This window comes from Lynx rufus, unplaced genomic scaffold (assembly GCF_022079265.1).
Source record: "Lynx rufus isolate CCGP_SWC_20201006 ecotype Redwood Valley unplaced genomic scaffold, mLynRuf1.p SCAF_3, whole genome shotgun sequence".
Lineage (NCBI taxonomy): Eukaryota > Metazoa > Chordata > Mammalia > Carnivora > Felidae > Lynx > Lynx rufus.
The window spans coordinates 11,107,831-11,130,343 of NW_025814845.1; the positions used below are offsets into that span (position 1 = coordinate 11,107,831).

Consider the following 22,513-nt stretch of genomic DNA (forward strand, 5'->3'; position numbering starts at 1 on the left):
TTTAAGTCCTGGGAACAATAGAGGAGTGGGCACAGTAAGAATCCTGGAACTCAAGAAATATACTGAGAAGGAGATGTAGACAAAAGCCTTATAAATAAATTAAAATATGTCATATATAAAGTGCTTATATCAGTCCCAGAGCCTTAATTCTCACAGGGCAATGGCAGGAGGGCCAGATAATGCCTGTACAAAAAGTGGTTGGCATTAAAGGAGAAGAATCATGAGCTTAAGGAATCCTGATCATTTATAATGGACAGTAAGTTTTCCTGAACTTTGCCCTGGAGAACAACATTGTTATCTTTATTAAACAGGATATAAATAAACCTGCCTTTTACTGTCTATCTCCTAAGGCTGTTCACTACACAAAATCCTTGGAAGGTAGTCCAGAAAAAAGGAAGCCAGTGACTCTGCTTGCAAGATGTGAGGAAACGCTAGACTTGTGGAGAATTATCTCATAACACTTGCTAGAAATACAAATTCTTGGGTGAATGTAGACCTACTGAATCTGAAACTCTCGGGGTGGAGCTGAACAATTTGTGTTTTAACAGGCATCTAGGTGATTTTGATGCAACTGGAGTTGGAGATCACTGCCTGGGGAATGGACTGAGAACTGACCAGAGAATTTGGGTAGAGTGGATGGGAGTAGGACCTGAAGAGGCAATATCAATTAATGTGAATTGATCTAGAAATCAGGATTCTGGGTTTCCACCATTACCTTTGCCATGGAAACCTGAGAAAATAATCTAGTTTTAATGACTTTTTTACATCTGAAAAAGATTTTGAAGATCACCTAGACCTAGGATTCCAAATAAGGATTTTCTTATGTGACAAGTCTAATCTCTTGATCCGCAGGCTTTAGAGGGATTTATAGGTGTCTGCCAGGTTGACAGCTGGGATGTGGGGATACTTTTACAGCTGATATCACCGGTCTATCCAAATTTCTTATTTTTCTTCAGGAAAAAAGAAGGCAATTATCTATCCTTTAGTAATTGCTAGTTCTCTGTTCTCTCTTTTCTTCAGGGATCATGCCAATGCTGGCTGTCTTTTACAAGCTTACTTTCTGTTACAATTTTGCATTGCTTTGGTGAATCATCATTGAGGTGGCTGGAGAAGTGTGGGGCACTTGGGTTCTTAGGCTGTGACTTTGTACTCAAATTCAGCCCAGATTGAGGATTTCTGGGGCAAAAGTCTTTGTCAGTTTACTTTTCTTTGAAGTATTGCTTGTTCGCAAACCAAATGGATTTTTTTTTAGTGCTCCTGCAATCAGTAGCAACTAGAGAAAGAGAGAGAAAAATGCATTTGAAGTAGTTTCTTGGAAATCATTCAAAGGTTTCAACAAGTTGGATATATTATTTACCACCATGTGAGTTCTCAAAAATCGCTTTTGAACTCTTAGAATCTTATCTATTTTGACATTAAAATTTTTTTTATTATTATTTTTAATGTTTATTTATTTTTGAGAGAGAGACAGAGAGACAGAGTGTGAGCAGGGGAGGGGCAGAGCGAGAGGGAGACACAGAATCCGAAGCAGGCTCCAGGCTCTGAGCTGTCGGCACAGAGCCCGATGTAAGGCTCAAACTCATGGACCATGAGATCATGACCTGAGCTGAAGCTGGACGCTTAACCAACTGAGCCACTCAGGCGCCCCTATTTTGACATTTTTTAATGAAATATTTTTAGTCAGCTAAGCACACTGGAAAAAATAAAATTTTCATTTGAATTATAGCCATTTCTTTAAGGTGAATCTTTAATTTTAAGTGCGATTAATACTTCAAAATGAATTTAAACAACATTGTGGATAATGGTTTTGATCTGTTTCCAAGAAAAATGAATACTTCATAGCTGCAGATTTGTTACAGTACTAATTAGTTCCTGCACCAGCAAGGACAGTATTCAGGATGAGGAAAAAATGTGGAACAGCAATAGCAGTAGCCAGGGGAGACAGAACAAGAGAGGACATGAGAGAGGAGACAGGAGAGAGGAGAGGAGTAAGGAGAGAAAAAGGAGTGAGAGAAAGAGCAAGAAGGAAAGGAGACCAAGTAAGAGTGTATGAAAGGCAGTGGTCAGGCTCTCTCTACTCCACCCTTGTTAAAATTGTGTCATTTCCAAGGGATGAGAAGCTGCTCTTCAGTTTCAAGCTAATGCTTTCCCGGAAAATGTTTCCTTTGTTCCCTAAATTATTGATTGGGCGATTAGGGATCTAAAATGATATTGTAATTCATTGTAAGATTCTTCCCAAAGTGTGACCTCCTGGAACACACTGATTGAGTTGCTACACTGCCATCTGAGTAATTGAAGAGAGGGTAGAAGTGCCCGAGAGCAGGAAATAGATGTCCATGGAAAATAGATAATTTCTTCAGGGTCCTCTGTGCAAGCCTGGCTCCAGGGAGGGTTGAAGAATCCAATGGAAGGTTGGAAATTGTTCTACACTGTCCTTTCTGAGAAAGAGTATAGGGTCTTCCTGCCAGTTCCTGTTCGCAGGGTGGAAATTGTCACTGGACTCTGTTCAGGAGTCAAGAGCACTCGCCCCTACACATCTGTCACAGCTGAACACAGAAATTGTTGACCCAGAAGCATGGGTTATCTAGTCATGAATCTGTCAAGGCATGGACTAGTTCTTAGAGTCTGGGAGGTGCAGTGGTATAGCTGTGGAAAGGGTGATATTTGGCATCATAAAGCCCTGAATTTAAATCCTTTCACCCCGCTTAATGGAAATCATCTTGGAAAAGGTAATGTAATTGGTGTCTCTGTTTCTTAGTGTTCCCATCTGTAAAATGGAGATGATGAGAAAACAGTGGGGCCAATACATGGATAAAAGGATAGAATATAAATAAAAGGCTTATTAGTATCATGCCCAGTAAGTATCTCCATAAATTTTAACTGTTAATTCATTTTGCAGTTATATTTATGTTGTCATCCTTTCTATTGTTGTCAGAGGCAGGATGATAAGGGGCAGATTTGGGTATTGGTTCACCAGATAAGGAGCAAATCAAAGGATCTGGGAACCAGTGATGTGTACTAGGACAGAAAGCAACCAGGTCTTGAGAAAAAGATAGAGTATGGAGACCAGAAACTTAAGCTAACACTTAACTTAGTATATTACCAATACTGGTATCCATCATTTACTGATTATCTGCCAAGTGCTACTCTTCTATTGTACTATTATATACAATACTATAGTATTGTATAATCCTCATACCTACTCTCTGAAAAAGAGAGCATTATTTTCTTATTTGGCCTAGTGAGAATAAAGGGCTCAGAACATTTACATAGCAATTGAGAACCCAAGTTCTCATTTCAAGGTCTGTAGTTTTTCCATTGCACCCACACTTCAGGTGAATGCTCTTCAGGCCATTGTAAATATCTGTGGGTTCTGATCTCTTTTCTACATTTTTCTTTTCTATATCTTAATGGCTAGGATTTTTGGCCCCTGAGAAAGCTTTAGAAGTCTGCTCCTCCCCCCCATCTTTCTCCTCTCATCTCTTTAATTTCCTGGCTCCTGTTTTATTTTGTGTTATTGGTGGGTCTTATTGTATCTCTGATTTTATTATGAGCAAAACACTTTGATTTTTTTTTATATATATGAAATTTTTTGACAAATTGGTTTCCATACAACACCCAGTGCTCATCCCAAAAGGTGCCCGCCTCAATACCCATCACCCACCCTCCCCTCCCTCCCACCCCCCATCAACCCTCAGTTTGTTCTCAGTTTTTAACAGTCTCTTATGCTTTGGCTCTCTCCCACTCTAACCTCTCTTTTTTTTTTTTTTCCTTCCCCTCCCCCATGGGTTCCTGTTAAGTTTCTCAGGATCCACATAAGAGTGAAACCATATGGTATCTGTCTTTCTCTGTATGGCTTATTTCACTTAGCATCACACTCTCCAGTTCCATCCACGTTGCTACAAAAGGCCATATTTCATTTTTTCTCATTGCCACGTAGTATTCCATTGTGTATATAAACCACAATTTCTTTATCCATTCATCAGTTGATGGACATTTAGGCTCTTTCCATAATTTGGCTATTGTTGAGAGTGCTGCTATGAACATTGGGGTACAAGTGCCCCTATGCATCAGTACTCCTGTATCCCTTGGGTAAATTCCTAGCAGTGCTATTGCTGGGTCATAGGGTAGGTCTATTTTTAATTTTCTGAGGAACCTCCACACTGCTTTCCAGAGTGGCTGCACCAATTTGCATTCCCACCAACAGTGCAAGAGGGTTCCTGTTTCTCCACATCCTCTCCAGCATCTATAGTCTTCTGATTTGTTCATTTTGGCCACTCTGACTGGCGTGAGGTGATACCTGAGTGTGGTTTTGATTTGTATTTCCCTGATAAGGAGAGACGCTGAACATCTTTTCATGTGCCTGTTGGCCATCTGGATGTCTTCTTTAGAGAAGTGTCTATTCATGTTTTCTGCCCATTTCTTCACTGGGTTATTTGTTTTTCGGGTGTGGAGTTTGGTGAGCTCTTTATAGATTTTAGATACTAGCCCTTTGTCCGATATGTCATTTGCAAATCTCTTTTCCCATTCCGTTGGTTGCCTTTTAGTTTTGTTGGTTGTTTCCTTTGCTGTGCAGAAGCGTTTTATCTTCATAAGGTCCCAGTAATTCACTTTTGCTTTTAATTCCCTTGCCTTTGGGGATGTGTCGAGTAAGAGATTGCTACGGCTGAGGTCAGAGAGGTCTTTTCCTGCTTTCTCCTCTAAGGTTTTGATGGTTTCCTGTCTCACATTTAGGTCCTTTATCCATTTTGAGTTTATTTTTGTGAATGGTGTGAGAAAGTGGTCTAGTTTCAACCTTCTGCATGTTGCTGTCCAGTTCTCCCAGCACCATTTGTTAAAGAGGCTGTCTTTTTTCCATTGGATGTTCTTTCCGAGCAAAACACTTTGAAGGGGGGACTATTTCAGTCAGGCATTGTCTTTTCCCCCCCATTACCTTCGATCAGGTCTTTATTCAAAATTAGCAGTCCAAAATGATTGGACTTTTATGGAATACACAAATTTAAGTTTTTATGCGGCAGGCTTCTTTAGTTCCGTGGTGGGCTTCTATTCTTTTCTTTTCTTTTTCATGGCTAAATCTGTTTCTTTTCCAGGCAACTTTGACCATGTCACAACTCATCTGAGCCTTAATGTCTCCACCTACAAATGAAATAATAGATAATAAAGTATCACTGATTGTAATGAGACATGTAAAGTTAGAGCATTTTTCTTGACTGATATTGGAAGCTTTTTTTTTTTTAAATTTACATCCAAGTTAGTTAGCATATAGTCCAACAGTGATTTCAGGAGTAGATTCATTAATACTCCTTACCCATTTAGCACCCCCCCCACAAACCCACCAGCAACCCTCTGTTTGTTCTCCGTATTTAAGAGTTTCTTATGTTTTTCCCCCTCCCTGTTTTTATATTATTTGTGTTTCCCTTCCCTTATCTTCATCTGTTTTGTATCTTAAAGTCCTCATATGAGTGAAGTCATATGGTAATTTGTCTTTCTCTAATTTCGCTTAGCATAATACCCTCTAGTTCTATCCACATAGTTGCAAATGGCAAGATTTCATACTTTTTGATTGCCGAGTAATACTCCATTGTGTGTGTGTGTGTGTGTGTGTGTGTGTGTGTGTGTATACACACACACACTACATCTTCCTTATCCAATCATCCATCGATGGACATTTGGGCTCTTTCCATACTTCGGCTGTTGTTGACAGTGGTGCTATAAACATGGGGGTGCATATGCCCCTTTGAAACAGCATACCTGTGTCCCTTGGATAAATACCTAGTAGTGCAATTGCTGGGTCTTAGGGTAGTTCTATTTTTAATTTTTTGAGGAACCTCCATATTGTTTTCCAGAGTGGCTGCACCAGTTTGCATTCCCAGCAACAAGGCAAAAGAGATCCTCTTTCTCTGCATCCTCGCCATCACCTGTTGTTGCCTGAGTTGTTAATGTTAGCCATTCTGACAGGTGTGAGGTGGTATCTCATTGTGGTTTTGATTTGTGTTTCCCTGATGATGAGTGATGTTGAGCATTTTTTCATGTGTCGGTTGAAGAAGTGTCTATTCATGTCTTTTGCCCATTTCTTCACTGGAGTATTTGTTTTTTGGGTGTTGAGTTTGATAAGTCCTTTATAGATTTTGGATATTAACCCTTTATTGGATATGTCATTTGTGAATATCTTCTCGCATTCTGTTGGTTGCCTTTTAGTTTTGCTGATTGTTTCCTTCGCTGCGCAGAAGCTTTTTATACTGATGAGGTCCCAGTAGTTCCTTCACTGTGCAGAAGCTTTTTATACTGATGAGGTCCCAGTAGTTCATTTTTGCTTTTGTTTCCCTTGCCTCTGGAGATGTGTTGAATAAGAAGTTGCTGTGGCAGAGGTCAAAGAGGTTTTTGCCTGCTTTCTCCTTGAGGATTTTGATGGTTTCCTGTCTTACATTTAGGTCTTTCATCCGTTTTGACTTTTTGTGTATGGTGTAAGAAAGTGGTCTGGGTTCATTCTTCTGCATGTCGCTGTCTGGTTTTCCAAGAACCACTTGCTGAAGAGATAGTCTTTATTCCATTGGATATTCTTTCCTGCTTTGTCAAAGATTAGTTGACCATATATTTGTGGGTCCATTTCTGGGTTCTCTATTCTATTCCATTGATCTGAGTGTCTGTTTTTGTGCCAGTACCACACTGTCTTGATGATTATAGCTTTGTAGTACAGCTTGAAGTCTGGGATTGTGATATTTCCAGCTTTGTTTTGTTTTTGTTTTTGTTTTTCTCAATATTGCTGTGGATATTCGAGGTCTTTACTGGTTCCATACAAATTTTAGGATTATTTGTTCTAGCTCTGTGAAGAATGCTGGTGTTATTTTGATAGATATTGTATTGAATATGTAGATTGCTTTGGGTAGTATTGACATTTTAACAATATTTCTTCTTCCTATCCAGGAGCATGGAATATTTTTCCATTTTGTGTGTGTGTGTGTCTTCTTCAATTTCTTTCATGAGATTTCTATAGTTTTCAGTGTATAGATTGTTTTCATCTTTGGTTAGATTTATTCCTAGCTATTTTATGGTTTTGGGGACAATTGTAAATGGGACTGATTCCTTGATTTCTCTTTCTGTTGCTTCATTATTGGTGTATAGGAATGCAACCATATTCTGTGCATTGACTTTATATCCTGTGACTTTGCTGAATTAATGGATCAGTTCTAGCAGTTTTTTGGTGTTCCATATAGAGTATCATGTCATCTGCGAACAGTGAAAGTTTGACCTCTTCCTGGCTGATTTAGATGACATTTATTTCTTTGTTTTGTCTGATTGCTGAGACTGACTTCCAGTACTATGTTGAATAATAGTGGCAAGAGTGGACATCCTTGTCTTGTTCCTGACCTTAGAGGGAAACCTCTCAGTATTTCCCCATTGAGGATGCTATTAGCATTGGGTTTTTCATACATGGCTTTCGTGATCTTGAGGTATGCTCCTTCTACTCCTACTTTCTTGAGGGTTTTTATCAAGAAAGGATGTTGTATTTTGTCAAATGCTTTCTCTGCATCTATTAAGAGGATCATATGGTTCTTGTCCTTTCTTTTATTGATGTGATGAATCACAGATATTGAACCAGCCCTGCATTCCAAGTGTAAATCCCACTTGGTCGTGGCGAATAACTTTTTTAATGTATTGTTGGAGCTGGTTGGCTAATATCTTGTTAAGGATTTTTGCATCCATGTTCATCAGGGAAATTGGTCTTTAGTTCTCCTTTTTTGTGGGGTCTCTGTCTGTTTTTGGAATCAAGGTAATGCTGGCTTCATAGAAAGAGTTTGGAAGTTTTCCTTCCATTTCTATTTTTTGGAACACCTTCAAGAGAATAGGTGCTTACTCTTCCTTAAACATTTGGTAGAATTCCCCTGGAAAGCCATCTGGCCCTGGACTCTTGTTTTTTGGCAGATTTTTTATTGCTAATTTGATTTCCTTCCTGGTTATGGGTCTGTTCAAATTTTCTCTTTCTTCCTGTTTCAGTTTTGGTAGTGTATATGTTTCTAGGAATTTGTCCATTTCTTCCAGATTGCCCGTTTTATTGGCATATAATTGCTCATAATATTCTCTTATTATTATTTTCATTTCTGCTGTGTTGGTTGTGATCTCTCCTCTTTCATTCTTGGTTTTATTTATTTGGGGCCTTTCCTTTTTCTTTTTTATCAAACTGGCTAGTGGTTTATCAATTTTGTTAATTCTTTCAAAGAACCAGCTTCTGGTTTCATTGATCTATTCTACTTTTTTTTTTTTGGTTTCGATAGCATTAATTTCTGCTCTAATCTTTGTTATTTCCTGTCTTCTGCTGGTTTTGGGTTTTATTTGCTGTTCTTTTTCCAGCTCCATAAGGCATAAGGTTAGGTTGTGTATCTGAGATCTTTCTTCCTTCTTTAGGAAGGCCTGGATTGCTATATACTTTCCTCTTATGACTGCCTTTGCTGTGCCCCAGAGGTTTTGGGCTATGGTATTATCATTTTCATTGACTTCCATATACTTTTTAATTTCCTCTTTAACTTCTTGGTTAGCCCATTCATTCTTTAGTAGGATGTTCTTCAGTCTCCAAGTATTTGTTACCTTTCCAAATTTTTTCTTGTGGTTGATTTCGAGTTTCATAGCATTGTGGTCTGAAATTATGCACAGTATGATCTCGATCTTTTTGTACTTACTTAGGGCTAGTTTATATCCCAGTATATCGTCTATACTGAAGAACGTTCCATGTGTATTGGAGAAGTACTGCTTTAGGATGAAATGTTCTGAATATATCTGTTAAGTCTATCTGGTCCAGTGTGTCATTTAAAGCCATTGTTTCCTTGTTGATTTTCTGTTTAGATAATCTGTCTATTGCTCTAAGTGGGGTGTTGAAGTCCCTTACTATTATGGTATTATTATCAATGAGTTTCTTTATGTTTGTGATTAACTGATTCATACATTTGGGTTCTTTCACATTTGGTGCATAAATGTTTACAATTGTTAGGTCTTGGTGGATAGCCCCTTAATTATGATATAATACCCTTCTTCATCTCTTATTACAGCCTTTATTTTAAAGTCTAGATTGTCTGATTTAAGTATGGCTACTCCAGCTTTCTTTTGTCGACCATTGACATGATAGATGGTTCCCCATCCCTTTACTTCCAGTCTGAAGGTGTTGTTTAGGTCTAAAGTGGATCTCTTGTAAACAGCATATAGATGGATCTTATTTTCTTATCCATTCTGTTATCCTATGTCTTTTGATTGGAGCCCTTAGTTCATTGACGTTTAGAATGAGTACTGAAAGATACAAATTTATTGTCATTATGTTGCCTGTAGAGTTGGAGTTTCTGGTGGTGTTCTCTGGTCTTTTCTAGTCTTTGTTGCTTTTGGTCTGTCTCTCTCTCTCTCTCTCTCTCTCTCTCTCATTCTTTGCCTTTTCTTCCCCCAGAGAGCCCCCTTACAATTTCTTGCAGGGCTGGTTTAGTAGTCATGAGTTCCTTTAATTTTTGTTTGTCTGGGAAACTTTTTCTCTCTCCAGCTTTGCTAGATAAGGAATTCTTGGGTACATATTTTTCTGATTCAGCAAATTGAATATATCCTGCCACTCCATTTTGGCTTGCCAAATTTCTGTGGATAGGTCTGCTGCAAACCTGATCTGTCTTCCCTTGTATGTTAAGGACATTATCTTCCCTTGCTGCTTTCATGATTCTTTTCTTGCCTGAGTATTTTGTGAATTTGACTATGATAGGCCTTGCTGATGGTTGGTTTTTGTTGAATCTAATAGGAGTCCTCTGTGCTTCCTGGATTTTGATGTCTATGTCTTTCCCCAGGTTAGGAAAGTTTTCTGCTATGATTTGTTCTCATAAACCTTCTACCCCTTTTTCTCTCTCTTCATCTTCTGGGATCCCTATGATTCTGATATTGTTCCTTTTTAATGAGTCACTTAGTTCTCCAATTCTTAAATTGGGCTCTTTTGTCTTAGTCCCCCTTTTTTTCTGTTTCATTATTCTCCATAAGTTTGTCCTCTATAGCGCTGCTTTGCTGCTCTGCCTCATCCATCCTTCCTGCCATGGCAGCATTCAAGATTGCAGGTCTGTTATAGCATTTTTTAAATTTCATCCTGACTAACTTTTACTTCTTTTATCTCCACAGAAAGGGATTCTAATCTGTTTTCAAGACTAGTTAGTATTCTTATTATTGTGATTCTAAATTCTGGTTCAGACATCTTGCTTGTATCTGTGTTGATTAAGTCCCTGGCTGTCATTTCTTCCTGCTCTTTCTTTTGGGGTGAATTCCTTCCTTTCATCATTTTGAAGGAAGAAAGAAATTAATAAGGTAAAAAAAATTAAAATTAAAAATTTTAAAACAACACACACACAAAAATCAAATGATGCTAGATCCTAGGTGTGTTTTGGTCTGTTTGTTGAAAGGGGATTACTAGATTAGAGAAAAAAGAGAAAGATAAGAAAAGACAAAAAAAAAAAAAAAGAAAGAAAAAGAAAAAAAAGGAAGAAAAGGAAAAAAAAGGAAAACATTTGAAAATTTGAAAAATGTATGCAATGAAATAGAATAAAATTAAATGATGGAAGCAAAATATAATTTGAAAAATTTACAAAGAAGTAAAAAATATATTAGAAAAAATTAAAGAAAAATATTTTTAATAATAATTGAAAATAAAAATATTTTTTTCTCTTTCTGTATTCAAGAAAAAGAAAAGAAACAAAAAAGAAAAAAATTGAATAAATGGACCAGTGAACAGACTGAGATACAACTGAAATTACCTTGTTTTCCCCTAGCAGTCAAAGTATGAAGCACTTTATAGTCTGTAAACTAAGCAGGCAGAGAGACTTGTGGTGTTCCTCAAGAGCCAGGTTGTTCCAGTTGGGTGGGGCTTAGTGTAATGGCTCCATTATCCACTAGATGGTGCTGCTTAATTTACTGGGGTGGATTGTTGTGGTACTTGTAAGTGCGTATGTGCATGTGTGGGAGGGGTGAAAATGGCACCACCCAGCTACCCAGTCTCTAGTATGGGAACTCTGTTTTCCCCGATCAGCAATCATGCACCCGTCCTTTGTCTCTGGCTTCCATCCACTCCCTGCTTGTACCCTGTCCATGACCAAGCCATCAGATTGCCAGGTAGCACCTCCCTCCTGAATTTTATCTTGGATGCGGATGTGTTTCCCAACCCCTCACTTCTGAGAAACTGTGACTTTGACCCACTCAGACCTTCGGGGGAGGGTCTCACCAAGCAATGGCTAGGTGCCAGCCTCACCCAGGAACATTTGCAGGACTGTGCTGCTGCTAATTCCCAGAGACTGTGGCTGGGTGCCAGCTTGCCCCAGAAAAAGGTGATGCGATCATGTAGCAGCAGCCTTTCAGGGATTATGGAAAACCACAACATACATCTGGTGCCAGGCTTCACCCTTAACGTCTTTGTTCCAGAACCAGCAAATGTGGTTGTTCTCTGGGGTCAGCTGTGACCTTTGCCTGTGGGATGGCTGCACAGCCTCTACCAAATGTCCTTCCAGCAGGGGAACCACCTCTGCCTGTGTGGCCCAAGGACCCCAAGGACTTCACTCTCTGCTCCTGGGGATTCACTCTTCCCACCAGAGCTCCACCAGGTCAAGCTGTGGAGTTTTAGACTCTGCACTCCCCTGTTTATAGAGTCTTAATGGAATTTAAACCCTCTCCTTTCTCCTTTCTCCCTGTTTTTTTCAGTCCTTGTGGCTGTTTCCACTTTTTCCACTTTCTCTCCAGCTGCTTTTGGGTGCTTTTCCCACACTCTCCCCTCATCTCTGTTCTCTCTCCACAAGCAAAAGCAGCTCCCTGCCCTCCCTCCGCAGCTTCTCTCTCCCCCAGTTCACCTCTCCATGCCATGTACCTGCTGAGTTCTGTGGTCAGATTGTGCAGATTATTGTGTTAATCCTCAAACAGTTTTCTAGGTGTGCAGGATGGTTTAGTGTTGATCTGGCTGTATTTCATGGATGAGAGATACAAAACAAACCTCCATGCTGTTCTGCCATCTTGGCCCCTCTCCCATGGTGGGTTTCTTTTCTGCAGGCTTCCTCTATGCTTCTGGTTTCTTGGTAGCTGCAGGCTTTTTTCCTGCCAAAGGTTTCTTTTTCCTTTTTTTTTTTAATTTTTTCCAAAAATTTATTCAAGTTATAACCTACAGTGTAGTATTGGTTTTAAGAGTAGAATTTAGTGATTAATCACATATAACACCCAGTGCTTATCCCACAAGTGCCCTTTTTAATGCCTAACACCCATTTAGCCCATTCCGTACCCACCTCCCTACAGCAATCCTTAGTTTTCTCTAGTTAAGAGTTTCTTATCATTTGTCTCCCTCTCTGTTTTTATTTTTCCTTCCCTTCCCCTATATTCATCTGTTTTGTTTCTTAAATTCCACATATGAGTGAAATCACATGATATTTGTCTTTTTCCGATTGACTTATTTCACTTAGCATAATACACTTTAGTTCCATCCACATTGTTGCAAATGACAAGATTTCATTCTTTTTGATCACCAAGTAATATTCCATTGTGTGTGTGTGTGTGTGTGTGTGTGTGTGTGTGTGTGTGCGTGCATGCCATATCTTCTTTATCCATTAACCAGTCAAAGAGCATTTGGGTTCTTTCCATAACTTGGCTATTGTTGATAGTGCTGCTATTAACATTGGGGTGCGTGTGTCCATTCAAATCAGTATTTTTGTATCCTTTCGATTAATACTTAGTAGTGCAATTCCTATATCATATGATAGTTCTATGTTCATTTTTAACTTTTATAGAGCCTTCATATTGTTTTCCAGAATGGCTGCACCAGTTTGCATTCCTACCAACAGTATGAGAGGGTTCCTTTTTCTCTGCATCCTTGGTAACATCTCTTATTTCCTGAGTTGTTAATTTTAGCCCTTCTGACAGGTATGACATGGTATCTCATTGTGGTTTTGTTTTGTTTTGTTTGTTTGTTTGTTTTATTTTTTAGAGAGAGAGAGATCAAGAGCAAGTGAGCAAGCAGAGGGGAAAGGCAGGGTAGAGGGGAGAGAGAATCCTGTGGCCATGGGATCATGCCCTGAGCCAAAATCAATAGTTGGACATTCAAGTGATTGAGCTACTCAGGTGACCCCTCACTGTGATTTTGATTTGTGTTTCCCTGATCATGAGTGCCATTGAGAATTTTTTTCATGTATCTGTTAGCCTTTTGTATGTCGTCTTTGGAGAAATGTCTGTTCATGTCTTGTGCCCATTTCTTAACTGGATTATTTATTTTTTGGGTGTTGAGTTTGAGAAGCTATTTATAGATTTTGGGTACTAGCCCTTTATCTGGTATATCATTTGCAAATATTTTTTTCCATTCTGTAGGCTGCCTTCTAGTTTTGTTGATTGTTTCCTTCACTGTGCAGAAGGTTTTTGTCTTGATGAAGTCCCAATCGTTCATTTTTGCTTTTGTTTCCCTTGCCTCCAGCGACATGTCTAATAAGAAGATGCTGCAGCCAAGGTCAGAGAGGTTGCTGCCTGTGTTCTCCCTTGGGGATTTTAATGGTTTCCTGTCTCACATTTAGGTCTTTCATCTATTTTGAATTTATTGTTGTGTATAGGTAAGAAAGTTGTCCAGTTTCATTGTTTTGCATGCCACCGTCCAGTTTCCCCAGCACCATGTTGTTGAAGATACTGTCTTTTTTCCATTGGATATTCTTTCCTGCTTTGTCGAATATTAATTGACCATATAGTTGTGGGTTCATTTCTGGGGTCTCTATTTTGTTCCATTGATCTAAGTGTCTATTTTTGTGTCAGTACCATACTGTCCTGTGATTAAAGCTTTGCCATACAGTTTAAAGTCTGGAATTGTGATGCCTCCCTCTTTGTTTATCTTTTTCAAAATCACTTTTAGGGTCTTTTCTAATTTCATACAAATTTTGGGATTGTTTGTTCTGGCTCCGTGAAGAATGCTGGTGTTATTTTGATAGAGATTGCATTGAATGTGTAGATTGCTTTGGGTAGTATAGACATTTTAACAATATTTGCTCTTCTAATCCATGAGCATGGAATATTTTTCCATTTCTTTGTGTCTTCTTTAATTTCTTTCATAAGTGTTCTGCAGTTTTCAGAGCACGGATCTTTTACCTCTTTTGTTATGTTTATTCCTAGGTATCTTATGGTTTTTGGTGCAATTGTAAATGGGATCAATTCCCTGATTTCTTTTCTGCTGTTTCGTTATTGGTGTATTGAAATGCAACAGGCTTCCTACATTGATTTCATATCCTGAACTTTGATAAATTCGTATGTTAGTTCTAGCAATTTTTTGGTGTAGTCTTTTGGGTTTTCCACATAGATTATCATGTTATCTACAAAGAGTGAAAGTTTGATTTACTTCTTGCCAATTTGGATGCTTTTTATTTCTTTTTATTGTCTGATTGCTGACTCTACGACTTCCATTAATATGTTAAATAGTAATGGTGAGAGTGGACACCATTGTCATATTCCTGATCTTAGGGAGAAAGGTTCTCAGTGTTTCCTTATTGAGGATGATATTAGCTGTGGGTCTTTTATTTATCACCTTTATGATACTGAGGTATGGTTCCATCTATTCCTACTTTGTTGAAGGTTTTTATCAAGAATGGACGCTGTATCTTGTCAAATGCCTTTTCTGTATCAATTGAAAGAATCATATGATTCTTATCCTTTCTTTTATTAAGGTGGTGTATTATGGTGATTGATTTGTGAATATTGAACCAACCCTGTAGCCCAGGAATAAATTCCCGTTGATCATGGTTAATAATTGTTTTAAGTACTGTTAGATTTGATTTGCTAGTATCTTGTGCAGATTTTTTTGCATCCAGATTCATCAGGGATATTCATCTATAACTCTCCTTCTTAGTGGAGTCTTTGGTTTTGGAATCAAGGTAATGCTGGCCTCACAGGATGAATTTGGCAGCTTTCCTTCCATTTCTATTTGTTGGAACAATTTCAGAAGAATGGGTATTAATTCTGCTTTAAATGTCTGGTAGAATTCCCCTGGGAAGCCATCTGGCCCTAGACTCTTATTTGTTGGGAGATTTTTGATTACTGATTCAATTTCTTTACTGGTTATGGGTCTGTTCAAATTTTCTATTTCTTCCTCTTTCAGTTTTGGTAGTTTCTAATCTTTCTTGGAATTAATCCACTTCTAGATTGCCCAATTTATTGGTATATAATTGCTGATAATATTCTATTATAATTGTATTTCCATGGTGTTTGTTATAATCTCTTCTCTTTCATTCATGATCTTACTTATTTGACTCCTTTCTCTTTCTTTTTAATAACTCTGACTAGGGGCTTATCAATTTTGTCAATTCTTATAAAGAACAAGCTCCTAGTTTTGTTGATCTACTATTTTTTAAAATTTCTATATCATTTGTATCTGCTCTCATTTTTATTTCCCATTTTCTTCTGGTTTTAGGTTTATTTACTGTTCTTTTTCCAGCTCCTTTAGGTTTAAGGTTAGGGTGTGTATTTGAGACCTTTCTTGCTTCTTGATATAGGCCTTATTGCTGTATACTTCCTTCTTTTGCCCTCCTTTGCTCCATCCCAAAGGTTTTGGATTGTCATGTTTTCATTTTCATTTGCTTACATTTATTATTTTAATTTCTTATTTAATTTACTGGTTAGCCCATCACAGTTAGTAGGATGTTCTTTAATCTCCATGTATTTGTGGTCTGTCCAGGTTTGTTTGTTTGTTTGTTTTTGTGTTTGACTTCAAGTTTCATAGCATTGTAGTCTGAAAATATGCATGATATTATCTCAATCTTTTTGTCCTGGTTAAGGCCTGATTTGTGACCCAGTGTATGATCTATTCTGGAGAAGGTTCCACGTGTACTTTAAAAGAATGTGTAGTCTGCTGCTTTAGGATTAAATGCTATGAATATATGTTAAGTCCATCTGGTCCAGTGTATCACTTAAAGCCATTGTTTCCTTGTTTATCTTCTGCTTAGATGATCTGTCCATTGTTGTAAGTGGGTGTTAAAGTCCCCTAGTATTATTATATTACTATCAATGAGTTTCTTTGTTAATTTATTTGTATATTTGGGTGCTTCCAAGTTTGGCACATAAATATTTACAATTATTATATCTTCTTGCTGGATAGACCCCTTTATTATGATATAGTGCCCTTCATCTCTTATTACAATCTTTGGTTTAAAATTTAGTTTGTCTGATATAAGTATGGTTACTCAGTTTTTTTTTGTGGTTTTTTTGATGTCCATTGACATGATAAATTGTTCTCCATCTCCTCACATTCAACCTGGAAGTGTCTTTGGGTCTCATGTGAATATTTTATAAGCAGCATATCAATGGATCTTGTTTTTTTATGCATTATGATACCTTATGTCTTTTGATTGGAGTATTTGGTCCATTTACATTCAGAGTAAATATTGATCAGTATGAATTTGGTGCCATTGTATTACCTGTAAAGTTGCTGTGCTTATAGATTGTCTCCATTCCTTTCTAGTCTTTGTTGGTTTTGGTCTCTCTTTCCTGATCAAAGTGTCCACTTTAATATTTATTTCAGAGCTGGTCTAGTGTTTACAAACTCCTTTAGTTTTTGATTGTCTTGGAAACTCTATCTCTCCTTCTATTCTGAATGATAGCCTTGCTGGATAAACTATTCTTGGCTGTGGGGCACCTGGGTGGTTCAACTGGTTAAGTGTCAGACTTTGGCTCAGGTCATGATCTCACAGTTCTTCAGTTGGAGCCCCACATCAGGCTCTGTGCTGACAGCTCAGAGCCTGGAGCCTGTGTAGGATTCTGTGTCTCCCTCTCTCTCTGCCCCTCCTCTGCTCACACTTTCTCTTTCTCTCTCTTAAAAATAAAGAAAAACATTAAAAAAATTAAAAGTATTCTTAACTGAGTATTTTCTCCATTTATCTCATTGAATGTATCATGCCACTCACTTCTGACCTGCCAACTCCCTGGACAGGTCTGCTGCTAACCTAATATGTCTATCCTTACAAGGTTAAGGACCTTTTGTTCCTAATGCTTTCAAAATTCTCTTTTTCTTTGATTTTTTGCGAGTTTTACTGTATGTCTTGGTGTTGACCTGTTTTGGTTGATTTTGAGAGGGAGGTGTCTCTGTGCTTCTTGGACTTGAATGCCTGTTTCCTTTCTCAGATTATAGAAGTTCTCAGCTATGATTTTTCAAATAAACCCTCTGCACCTTCCCTACTCTTCTTCTGGGACTCCTATGATACAGATAGTATTGTGCTTCATGGAATCACTTAATTCCCTGGGTCTATAGTCTTGATCCAATAGTTTTCTTTCCCTCTTCTTTCCAGCTTCAATATTTTCCATAACTTTATCTTTTATATCACTTATTCATTCCTCGGCTTCTTCCATCCTCATTGTGATTGCAATCAGTCAGTTTTGTATCTCAGGTATAGCATTTTTTTTTTAACTTCAACCAATTTTTTAGGTCTTTTATCTCTGCAGCAAGGGTTTCTCTGGTGTCTCCTATGCTTCTTTCAAGCCCAGCTAGTATTCTTATAACTGTTGCTCTAAATTCTTGTTCAGATATATTGCTTATATATTTTTTTTTAAATTTTTTTTAACATTTTATTTATTTTTGAGACAGAGACAGAGCATGAACAGGGGAGGGGCAGAGAGAGAGGGAGACACAGAATCGGAAGCAGGCTCCAGGCTCTGAGCCATCAGCCCAGAGCCCGACGCGGGGCTCGAACTCACGGACTGTGAGATCGTGACCTGAGCTGAAGTCGGCTGCTTAACCGACTGAGCCACCCAGGCGCCCCGCTTATATATTTTTTGAGTAAATCCCTGGCTGTGATTTCTTCTTGATCTTTCTTTTGGGGAGAATTATTTCATCTTGTCATTTTGTGCAGGTTTCTGTGTTTTGTGTGTTATGAAGTCTTGTTATGTTTCCTGATCCTGAGAGTAATGCTATATTGAGAAAGGGTTATACACTTTACAAAGCCTGGTGCTTCAGGAAATGGTTAAGGTGTATGCTGTGTACACTCTACTGTTATGATTTGGCTGCTCTTTGCCCCAGTTAAGTCGTGTGCAGAGTACCTCCTTGCTTGTAGTGGAGAGTGTTTGGACCTTTAACTAGGTGTGCTTTAATTTGTTTGTTTAAATAAGCCTGATTAAATATAAAAAAGTGCTGATCCAAAGAGAAAAGGAAAAGGAAAAAAAATCCCCAGATAAGCAAATAAACAAAAAAGTATAAGCCTCATTCCAAAGAAAAAGAAAGAAAGAAAACAACAACAACAACAACAACAACAACAAAAACAAACAAAGAAATCCTAGTCCTATTTCCACCAGAACTAAAGCTGACACTTTGGAGCACTCTATGATCAGTAGACTTGGTGCATACAGGGGGCCTGTGCTGGTTCTCTTGGCGAGAGACCTGCCATGCTGGCTTACAGTCAGATCTGCTTTAGAAAAGATTTCCCTACAGGGCCCAGCATGGCGAGGTTTGGTGTAAGCGGCTCCACCCTCCACTGAGGGTGCTATGTTGTTCATTGAATGTAGGTGTTCCAAACATGGTGGCTGTCAGGGGAAAATGGGGTCATTCCACTCTCTTATCCCTGTTTAGGGGAGCTCATGCCCACTGCTGTTCAGGAAACCCTCACAGAAAAGTGAACAACCTCCCTTTTTGTGTCCTAGGCTTCCATTAGATCCCTGCCCTCAACCTGTCTGTGCCTGGGGCCAATGAATACCCAGTGCCACAGTACTCCTGTGTTTTATCTCTGGCCTGTGGCTGGGATTCAACACTCTAAATCGTAAAGGATCAGCAAGGCACAGACCAGATTCCCTTCTCCAGAGAAGGAGGTCTGTGCTGTGTCTGGTGCTAGCTTTTTCCCAGTGAAGCAGTTGCACAGCTGCGTAGGCACTTGGAGTTTATGGTGAAGCACAGCAAAAAGCTGTGATCAGGTTATCTGTCCTCCGTGTGCATTTCTGTCCCTTGCAGATGAATGGCTGCTCACTGGTGCCCACTCAGTCCTTTGTCCTTGGGGAGGCAGTATACCCTCTTCCAAATGTACTCCAGGAAAGGGAACATTCTCTCCTAGTGCGACCCAGGGGATCTCTACACCACACTGTCCTCTGTCCACTCTGTCCAGTGTTTGCCTTTCTCCCTAGGAGCACTGCTGCCCACCTGGCTTGACTCCAGCAAATGGTGCTGACTTCTAAAACCTCAGAATTTGAGTTCCATTGTTTGTAAAATCTTGCAATAGTCAGTTCCTGTTGATTCCCCAGTCAGTGGTTTGGGGGGAGTGTATTTCTTGCATGAACCCCACGCACTGCTCTCTCCCCCTCTCTTTTTCTCTGTCTTCTCTCTGTGAAAAGGGCTTCCTCTCCACTGCAACACCACAGCTTTTCTCTCCCCCATTTTACATCTCTGCTCCTGCCACCTTCTCTTCTCTAATTGTGAGGATCATTCTCTTCATCCTCAGATTGATTTGTTAGGTGTTCCAAATGATTTGATGTTGATCTAGCTATGTTTGAGGGATGAGGCAAGCCCGGGGTCCCCCTACTACACTGCCATTATAACTCCTCCTCCTCTTCTGCTTCTTAACACTGACAGCCTTCTTTCCTTTCTTCCCTACCACAAGCTTCTGGCCTGGAACCCTTTTATCTGATTTGGCTTCTAATACTGCTCCTGCCTTATCCATCTGGAATTTGTGATTCTTGGCCCAGTGAAGAATGGTGTTCTGGTGCATGGTCTTTTCACATGGATGTAGCTTCAATATGATTCTCAGGTTTTTCAGTGAATACTTCTTCAGAACTCTGCACTGAATCTTCTTATGTGGTACTTGGAGGGCTCTTGGGATCTCTGGGCTCTTCAAGATTCTGCTAAGGTCTGTATTAAGCATCTTGTGCATGGGAAGATTGTAGTCACTCCTGAGGGAGGCATGCTTACCCCTAGTGCCATACAGAGTGTCTAGCTTGCAGAAAGCAAGCATTTCAATCCAAATGCAGAAAGGCCCCACATGCCCACCAGGAGTAAGTTTCAAAATGTTCTATGTGCTTATATTAGGTAAAGTAATTCCATGGATGTTTCTGAAGGCCTTAATGTTTCTTCATTATAGATGATGCAGGGGCCCCTGTGCTGGATACAATGACAGTTGCTCATTTTGCCCTTGCCAGCTCTCATTCTCTGAGAGGCATAGACCTTTTTGATATCATTCTTCCTTGGTCTTTTTATAGCCTTCAACCACCAAAGAAAGTTCAGGAACTTCCTCAATATGAAGACTTTTAGACATGACCAGCACTAGTAAGGCTGAGGCAGCCAGGGCAGAGTGATGGCATATTGCTTCTGTGTTGTGTTCATTCTGTGGTGCCAAAGGCACCAGGTTTTGGTTGGTGCAAACATGTGGCCCCTATGACACATATTTCTAAAAGCACCCTGGACAGGATGGTGAGTTCCACCACTTCGAACTCTGGAAATTTGAGTCATGGCTCGGCCAGTCTCTCTAAGACTCAGCACTGGTTTGATGACCTGCTAATTCACTGACACCAGATGGCTGTTTGCTGTTTTCATGCAAGTTGGTGTGAACAGAGTTCATGGTATTGGGTCGAATGGGAGCCTTGAACACTGCAGACAAAGTAACATTAATTTCCAGATGACTCCTCCTTCTTGGAGTATACGGATATCAATGGAGGAGCACAGTCCATCATAGGGAGAGGAGAGGGCCATACTCCTGTATCAGTTGGATATTGTGTGTAGCAATTCATCCCCAAACACCTATTTATTATTTCTCAAAGTCTGTGAGTTGACTGAGGGTTGACTGATCTTGGCTGGGCTTGGCTTGCAGGTGGCTGTGCTCCATCCTCCTGCTAGGATCGTCAAGCCAGCCCCAGTTTGTTCTTGACAGTGGCAATGGCAGAGGTTCAAAAGAGCAAGTGGAAGCATACAAGACTTTTCAAAGCCATCTTATTCTGTGGGCCAAAGAAAATCACATGTTTGAGCCCCAAATTAGGAAGTAGGGGTACCCTCATCTACAGTGGATGACACTACAAAAATATATGGCAAAGGATATAGAATTAGGGAGAGGCAGGGAATTAGGACTATTGATGCAATTTATCACAGAGATGTGTCAACCAAGCAATCATTTTACAATCTACTGTTACTTGTTGGTTTCTCTTACTCTGACTTAAGGAAGGGTTAGCTCCCTTCTGAATCCTGACAACCGTGGGAATCTGTTATCTTCTTGGAGGTGGTTGACTCTGAGTGTTGCTTTTTCCAGTTTCTTACTCTGCTTCCTCTCCCCTGTGAAATTGTAAGCTCTGGAGTATCTTCAAACTTGAATCATTAAATAGGGCACATTTGTGAAGTAACAGGTTTTTTTCCTTAAAAAGTCTTTATTTCCTTCAATAAGTAGGGACAATATGAGTGTGTACATTCACATTATAATCTGGTATTCTTGTATTTTAACTGGTATTGTATCCCTGTAACACTTTTCCTGGTATTATGGTATTTTACTGAACCTTGTAAGACATAATACCTTTTGTTTGCTAATGGCAGAATTTTAAGCAAGAAATAATACTGACTGAGTAATGGAGGGGCTGTGGAATTGAAATCAACTCCTGTATTTGGACATGAATCCTGATTATTGCCCAGAATGGGTGTTCACACATGACCCTGATGGGCTGTATGAATAAAACTCTTATTTTTATTCTGCAAAATTCACCCATCCAAGGTAGGAATCTGAAACTTTTTGACCTTGTTCTTGGAAGGAGTTATAACATGCCATTTAAATCAATATTAACCTGGCCTCCAAAACCATGTGGAATCTGGGCTTTTCATTCTTTGCATTTTGCATTCTTTTTCCTTCTTTCCAACAACATTCTTACCAAACATGCCTCTTCTTCCTTTCTTAAATACCAAGCTACTCCATGCCTCAGTTCTTTGTACCACCCATTCCATCTGCTGGAATGTTCTTTCCCCAACCAGCTGTCTTTCACCTACCTAAATTCCTGCGTGTGCATTGGGACTAAGTTAAATCCTAATTTATTTGAGAAGCTGTCCTGACCTCACAGTTGTGATTACCCAATCTGTCACCCTGTGCTAGAACTCTCCATCTTCCTTCCTAGAACTTTTTACATTTCTAGTGACTGAATGAATCATTGCATGGTTTTATTTTGTTTTGTTTTGTGTGTGTTTTCCTTTCTGGCCTCTTAGTTCCTTGAGAGTTAGTACACCTTGTTTCCCTAGCCCCGGGCCTATCGTGTTTGGCACAGAGAAGGTTGTGAGTTCCCATTTGTTGAATGAATGAATGAATGAATGTACGAGGCAAGTTTGCAGAGACATAGATACTCCGAACTGTAATAGACTGTAAAAGTTCCCATCTTATGGCTTCTACAGCAACTCTCCTGGTCTCCAGGGACTGATTGCTTCTGCTTGAATGCTTCCCCCAAATGGGAACTCATTCTTCTTGATGCTGTCAATTTCATCTTTTTAACAGTTATAAAATTTTCATGTTTCCATTTCCATTAAACTAGAATGTGTCATCTCATAACTCTTATCTATTGATTTTATGTCAAG

At 39.2% G+C, this 22,513-nt stretch overlaps 1 pseudogene; it reads right to left on the minus strand.

Annotated features, from left to right (window-relative positions):
- Window positions 1-1,156: 1,156 nt before the first annotated feature.
- Window positions 1,157-20,652, minus strand: LOC124520483 (60S ribosomal protein L4-like; annotated as a pseudogene).
- Window positions 20,653-22,513: the final 1,861 nt, after the last annotated feature.